A 7,845-nucleotide genomic window follows, 5' to 3' on the forward strand; every position below is an offset into this window, starting at 1 on the left:
TTTTTTAATGTACACTTAACCCATATTAGTTTACAGTAAAGAAATCTTGAAAAAAATGTCAATATAACATTAATAAGTGTATCAAAAGTCAAAAAATCCATGTTCTTGACTAGATAGGCAAACTAAAATTCAAAATTTTATGTTGAAGGGGTGTAATATCCAACATCCTTGGGTGTATCCTTCAATAAAACCCCTTTTAGATTTGGAGGGGCTTAAAAATCAATATCCTTTGTTTCTGGTCTGGATTTCTTTTTTTTCAAAGAGTTTTAAACTGACAGTGTCTTTATTAGATTTTTTTGGCCATCATTTAGAAATGTGCCATTGAGATTATCTGTATCAACTGTACAGGTACATCTATGTGTCCTGGCTGCTAAATAGGTGCTCCAGCTAGATTCCTCTGACATAATGCATGTAGTTGATTCATCAATCTGGAAAAATATAATTCAAAATTTGAACTTTGTTAATGAAAATGGGCATTCCATAAAGCAATTTATTCTTGTTGCTGTTGAAGGAAGAGAGTAGCTAAGGTTCCTTTTCTCTATGATCATGATCATGAATACAAGAAGACCATGGTCCATAACACTCACCAGAGTAACTGGCCATTCTGTTCTACACCAGATTTTCCTACTTGTACCGTAATACCTTTTGTGGTTTAGGCCTTTTCTTAGGGGGAGGAGGACATGATTTAAACAATTTAGAATGTACACTTAATCCTTGGATGCTTTAACATAAGTTTCAGCTTTTTTGACCCAGTGGCTCCCCATTTTTCTCTTTTCTTGATTATCACCCCTTGTGAAGGGTCTTAGCCCTGCCAAGTTTGGTAAAAATTGTCCCTGTGGTTTTTGAGAAAAACCTCAGCTCTACAATTCTTCTCTAAATTTTCAAGTAATGTAACCCCTTTTTTAACCCTCATCCTATCCTTGCCTCAAGTAGTTAGCTGTTATTTGATTCTAAATATTAGTAGGACTATTACAGCCTTGCTCATCTGAAAAGGGTTTTTTTCAACAACAAAAATTCTGTTTAGATATGCTGCATTTTATAAATTTTACTTTCTAACTTTCTACTGATTTTAGGTTCCAATATTCAAAGAAACATTTGTATGGATTTAACAAAATAAAGATGATACTGTGTTACATTTATAATAATACATCTTTTACTCCTATTTGGCTTCCACATACATGTAACTGCAGTAAAACTTGTTTAGTACAAACACAGACATTGTGAATTCACAGATATAGTGAAGTCCTCTTGGATCCCCAACTATATAAATATTAAAAATTACAAATATGGATATAACTAATTATCGATATAGCGAAGTACTTTTACAGGTCCTAGTTTGTTATAACCGAGTTGTATTGTACATATGTGTAGATAAATGATTTAACAAGAGACCCAGGGCCACATCACTCACCTGGTTTGGATAAAAATCAAAAATCAGCTTTGTTTTGAAAAGCATAAAAGCATATTTGGTCCTGACCTCTGCCTGTAAGGGAGGAAGAGGGGAGAGGGTATGATTGAACATAACTGAATCTACACTAAGGATGCTTATGGGGTACTTATTTTTGACTAACCGAGTTTTTCCCTACAAGTTTGAACTTTTATTGTGGCCCCACCCTATACAGGGGGGGGGGGTGTCATGATTTGAACAAATCTACACTACAAGAAAATGCTTCCATATGTATATTACAATAACTTACTGGCTTTTCTGTTCTTTAGAAGAATATTTTTAAAGGATTTATTTCTCTATATTCTTATGTTAAACTTTGATTGGCCTTTGTGGTCCCATCCTATCCCAAGTGTCATGATTTGATCAAACTTGAATCTACACCACCTGAAAATGCTTTCATATAAATATTACCAATCAAGGCCTGCTTTATCCTAAAAGAAGATTTTAAAATATTTTTTTTTATATATTCCTATGTTAAACTTTGATCATCCTAATGGCCCCGTCCTACAACTGGGGTTCATGCTTTTGAAAAATTTGAATCTACACTACTCGACAATGGTTCCACATAAGTTTCATATTTCCTGGGCCATTGATTCTTGAGAAGATATCAGTAATGCTATTATTTTTGTAATTCTCTCCCCTTGAAGAATGACAATGACAGACAAAAGACAAACTTTGATCAGAAAAGATCACTTGAGTCTTCGACTCAGGTGAGCTAAAAACTTCAGAGCATCAAAAGCAGAAGAAATACCTGTTTCAAAGTCTCTGAATGGCAGTGTTCACTATAATTCAGCCCTTGGTCAGAAGGTCCTTGATTTCTAAACGAAAAGGAATGTTCTTAATGATAATTTTAAAAAACTGCAAGTTGTCAACACAAAATACCGAATTAGCTAATGATACATAAATAATATAATGTATATATAACACTAACGTTAGTTGAATTGATCATCTTTTCTTGGTGACTTTGGTCCTCAATTTTTAAGTTTACATTACCTCAGCTGTGCAGGTGTTGTCAAAGGGGATTTTGAAATTCAGAACAAGGCTCAGACTGCATCTGAAATGATAACAAATCAAGAAATTCATCGTATGACAAGAGAATGGATACATTTATATAACAATTTAGCTTTTGAATTATTGATAATTAAATATTTATTTACCTTCCCCCCTCCCCCATGTACTAGTGATATCATCATGAATTCATACTATCAGTTATAAATTGAAAAAGAGTTATAGTTTTGTAGGATCAAATTTTATTTTTTAAGTTTCAAACCTAAATTAGATGAAAACATTGGCAGAAACCCATGCATATTGTATGAGCTCTTATATTTATAAATATCTCTCTTTCTATGTGTGTATATATTTGCTTGTAGGAATATTTGGGAAGCCCCCCCCCTCCCCCATTGGGATAGGGTTTTAAGTCTTTATTCAAATTTTTCGGGGAGGTAAACACCCTCTCCCCCGTTTCAACTGATAAAACCATAGCAGTATTTTATTGGTTTTTTTTGCTTGTCAATTAAATTTTATAGGACTCCTCACCCTTATTTATAATTCAAATAAAAGGAAATGCATTTGAAGAATATCATTTGATCGTTTGGAAATATAGAGTTTGAAAGGGCAATTTTACATTTTGATTAAATGAATAAGAGAAATAGTAATTATGGTTTTGCCATAACAAATTGGCTTCTTTCAGGGCTTAATTAAATATTCAGGATTTTAAGAAGGACCCATTGGCCATTCCAAAAACAGTGTTTGAAATAACAGTGCGCCTGACCGCCCGATACGCACAAATTTTGCTGTGGGCTTACCAATTTGCACATATCGATGCCCAGCTGGACTTGTTTAAAGTTTTCATTAATTAAATTTTATTAATTTGATTAATCGCATCCGAATCAACTAATGGTATCATGAACAGTACAGGATTTGTGATTCAAAGGGGGGAGGGGGGGGGGTGTATAAATTTGTTCAGGCAAGGGGTCTAGATCGTGATGTTCCAAAGTACAGTCATATGTTAGTCATACCATAGTTTGAATGAAAAGGGGGTCCAGGGGGCAAAGCCCCATAAGCTCCTGAGATTTTGCGTGTTAAAGAGTAAAATTAGGCAAAAAAAATAATGGTATTGTATGAAAGTATGGCATTATTAATATAATACTTTCCTACAGCAAAACATGGACACATATTATATTCATATGGGAGGTGGGGGGGGGGTGTTATCATTTACTCATTGCTCACAGTACCTCTAGTTTCAAAAATCAATTTTACTAAAGACAATTATTTTCTCAGGCTGGTAAATTTTTAGCAGGACTGGCAACTTTTACTAGCAGTCAGCCTGTATGTTTGCTATCAATTTTTCTTGACTTTCCCCTTTTTTAATTTGAAAAAAAATAGTCAATAGTGTCTTTGTTTAGACATTAGTCTGTGTTATGTAGTGTTCTGTATTAAATACCTGATCTAAATATGACATCCATAGAGGCGCCGAGGCATAGAAAAAAATTATGCTCCATCCAATCTCTGCGTGTGGCTTTCACTGCTTCTTGCTATGACTTCATGTATGTTTAGGTCGGGTACCTGTAAAGTGCGAAACGAAATAGAAACGAAACGAAACGAACTGAAACGAAACGAAATCTGCCGAAACGAAACGAAATCTACCGAAACGAAACGAAACTTACCGAAACGAAACGAAACCTACCGAAACGAAAAGAAATCAAGACGAAACGAAATCAAAACGAAACCTGCCGAAACGAAACGAAACTATATTTTTTTTTTTTCAAATCAAGGTACGTGTATATTATTATATATGTGTAATTTTATATGGACATTTTTTTTTATTTTAAATGAAATATATAAAGTTCAAGCACTTGTTGATATAAGATTTAATTACCAACTAGAGGTAAAATATCTAAATATCTCTCTTCCTATGTGTGTATATATTTGCTTGTAGGAATATTTGGGAAGCCCCCCCCCCTCCCCCATTGGGATAGGGTTTTAAGTCTTTATTCAAATTTTTCGGGGAGGTAAACACCCTCTCCCCCCGTTTCAACTGATAAAACCATAGCAGTATTTTATTGGTTTTTTTTGCTTGTCAATTAAATTTTATAGGACTCCTCACCCTTATTTATAATTCAAATAAAAGGAAATGCATTTGAAGAATATCATTTGATCGTTTGGAAATATAGAGTTTGAAAGGGCAATTTTACATTTTGATTAAATGAATAAGAGAAATAGTAATTATGGTTTTGCCATAACAAATTGGCTTCTTTCAGGGCTTAATTAAATATTCAGGATTTTAAGAAGGACCCATTTGCCATTCCAAAAACAGTGTTTGAAATAACAGTGCGCCTGACCGCCCGATACGCACAAATTTTGCTGTGGGCTTACCAATTTGCACATATCGATGCCCAGCTGGACTTGTTTAAAGTTTTCATTAATTAAATTTTATTAATTTGATTAATCGCATCCGAATCAACTAATGGTATCATGAACAGTACAGGATTTGTGATTCAAAGGGGGGAGGGGGGGGGGGGGGCGTGTATAAATTTGTTCAGGCAAGGGGTCTAGATCGTGATGTTCCAAAGTACAGTCATATGTTAGTCATACCATAGTTTGAATGAAAAGGGGGTCCAGGGGGCAAAGCCCCATAAGCTCCTGAGATTTTGTGTGTTAAAGAGTAAAATTAGGCAAAAAAATAATGGTATTGTATGAAAGTATGGCATTATTAATATAATACTTTCCTACAGCAAAACATGGACACATATAATATTCATATGGGAGGTGGGGGGGGGGGGTGTTATCATTTACTCATTGCTCACAGTACCTCTAGTTTCAAAAATCAATTTTACTAAAGACAATTATTTTCTCAGGCTGGTAAATTTTTAGCAGGACTGGCAACTTTTACTAGCAGTCAGCCTGTATGTTTGCTATCAATTTTTCTTGACTTTCCCCTTTTTTAATTTGAAAAAAAATAGTCAATAGTGTCTTTGTTTAGACATTAGTCTGTGTTATGTAGTGTTCTGTATTAAATACCTGATCTAAATATGACATCCATAGAGGCGCCGAGGCATAGAAAAAAATTATGCTCCATCCAATCTCTGCGTGTGGCTTTCACTGCTTCTTGCTATGACTTAAGTTATTTTTAGGTCGGGTACCTGTAAAGTGCGAAACGAAATAGAAACGAAACGAAACGAACTGAAACGAAACGAAATCTGCCGAAACGAAACGAAATCTACCGAAACGAAACGAAACTTACCGAAACGAAACGAAACCTACCGAAACGAAAAGAAATCAAGACGAAACGAAATCAAAACGAAACCTGCCGAAACGAAACGAAACTATATTTTTTTTTTTCAAATCAAGGTACGTGTATATTATTATATATGTGTAATTTTATATGGACATTTTTTTTTATTTTAAATGAAATATATAAAGTTCAAGCACTTGTTGATATAAGATTTAATTACCAACTAGAGGTAAAATATCTAAATATCTCTCTTCCTATGTGTGTATATATTTGCTTGTAGGAATATTTGGGAAGCCCCCCCCCTCCCCCATTGGGATAGGGTTTTAAGTCTTTATTCAAATTTTTCGGGGAGGTAAACACCCTCTCCCCCCGTTTCAACTGATAAAACCATAGCAGTATTTTATTGGTTTTTTTGCTTGTCAATTAAATTTTATAGGACTCCTCACCCTTATTTATAATTCAAATAAAAGGAAATGCATTTGAAGAATATCATTTGATCGTTTGGAAATATAGAGTTTGAAAGGGCAATTTTACATTTTGATTAAATGAATAAGAGAAATAGTAATTATGGTTTTGCCATAACAAATTGGCTTCTTTCAGGGCTTAATTAAATATTCAGGATTTTAAGAAGGACCCATTTGCCATTCCAAAAACAGTGTTTGAAATAACAGTGCGCCTGACCGCCCGATACGCACAAATTTTGCTGTGGGCTTACCAATTTGCACATATCGATGCCCAGCTGGACTTGTTTAAAGTTTTCATTAATTAAATTTTATTAATTTGATTAATCGCATCCGAATCAACTAATGGTATCATGAACAGTACAGGATTTGTGATTCAAAGGGGGAGAGGGGGGGGGGGGGCGTGTATAAATTTGTTCAGGCAAGGGGTCTAGATCGTGATGTTCCAAAGTACAGTCATATGTTAGTCATACCATAGTTTGAATGAAAAGGGGGTCCAGGGGGCAAACCCCATAAGCTCCTGAGATTTTGTGTGTTAAAGAGTAAAATTAGGCAAAAAAATAATGGTATTGTATGAAAGTATGGCATTATTAATATAATACTTTCCTACAGCAAAACATGGACACATATAATATTCATATGGGAGGTGGGGGGGGGTGTTATCATTTACTCATTGCTCACAGTACCTCTAGTTTCAAAAATCAATTTTACTAAAGACAATTATTTTCTCAGGCTGGTAAATTTTTAGCAGGACTGATGCAACTTTTACTAGCAGTCAGCCTGTATGTTTGCTATCAATTTTTCTTGACTTTCCCCTTTTTTAATTTGAAAAAAAATAGTCAATAGTGTCTTTGTTTAGACATTAGTCTGTGTTATGTAGTGTTCTGTATTAAATACCTGATCTAAATATGACATCCATAGAGGCGCCGAGGCATAGAAAAAAATTATGCTCCATCCAATCTCTGCGTGTGGCTTTCACTGCTTCTTGCTATGGCTTCATGTATGTTTAGGTCAGGTACCTGTAAAGTGCGAAACGAAATAGAAACGAAACGAAACGAACTGAAACGAAACGAAATCTGCCGAAACGAAACGAAATCTACCGAAACGAAACGAAACTTACCGAAACGAAACGAAACCTACCGAAACGAAAAGAAATCAAGACGAAACGAAATCAAAACGAAACCTGCCGAAACGAAACGAAACTATATTTTTTTTTTCAAATCAAGGTACGTGTATATTATTATATATGTGTAACTTTATATGGACATTTTTTTTTTACTTTAAATAAAATATATAAAGTTCAAGCACTTGTTGATATAAGATTTAATTACCAACTAGAGGTACTGTGAGCGATGAGCTCACTAAATGATACCCCCCGCCTCCCATATGGTTATAACTGGTGAAAAAATCCATGTTTTCTTGTGGCCGGGAAACCCAAAATATGTGTCGGATCAAAAAGTAAAATAGGAGGTGCACAATGGCAATATGAAATAAAGATTCTCTGAAAGTTTCATCAAATTTCATTCAGTGGTAAGAGAGGAGTTGCGGATAAGAGATGGGTACCCCAAAGCGTAACAGACGGACGGACGGACAGACGTCCGGACAGACGGACGGACGGACGTACAGACGGACGGAATTAACGATTACTATATACCCTCCCGCTTTTCAAGCGGGGGTATAATAAATTATGATCCCTTCTCAGT

The 7,845-nt window shown here is 34.9% G+C and overlaps 1 long non-coding RNA gene across 1 annotated transcript; it reads right to left on the reverse strand.

The window, feature by feature from the left end:
* Positions 1-274: 274 nt before the first annotated feature.
* Positions 275-3,937, reverse strand: LOC134265839 (uncharacterized). Its single transcript, XR_009991841.1, has 4 exons — positions 3,891-3,937; positions 2,441-2,501; positions 2,199-2,265; positions 275-428 (listed from the first exon to the last, which is right to left on the reverse strand). It is a non-coding gene; the product is annotated as an uncharacterized LOC134265839 (long non-coding RNA).
* Positions 3,938-7,845: the final 3,908 nt, after the last annotated feature.

This window comes from Saccostrea cucullata, unplaced genomic scaffold, assembly GCF_032062105.1.
Source record: "Saccostrea cucullata isolate Sc308-1 unplaced genomic scaffold, CSIRO_AGI_Scuc_v1 ctg10276, whole genome shotgun sequence".
Taxonomy (NCBI): domain Eukaryota; kingdom Metazoa; phylum Mollusca; class Bivalvia; order Ostreida; family Ostreidae; genus Saccostrea; species Saccostrea cuccullata.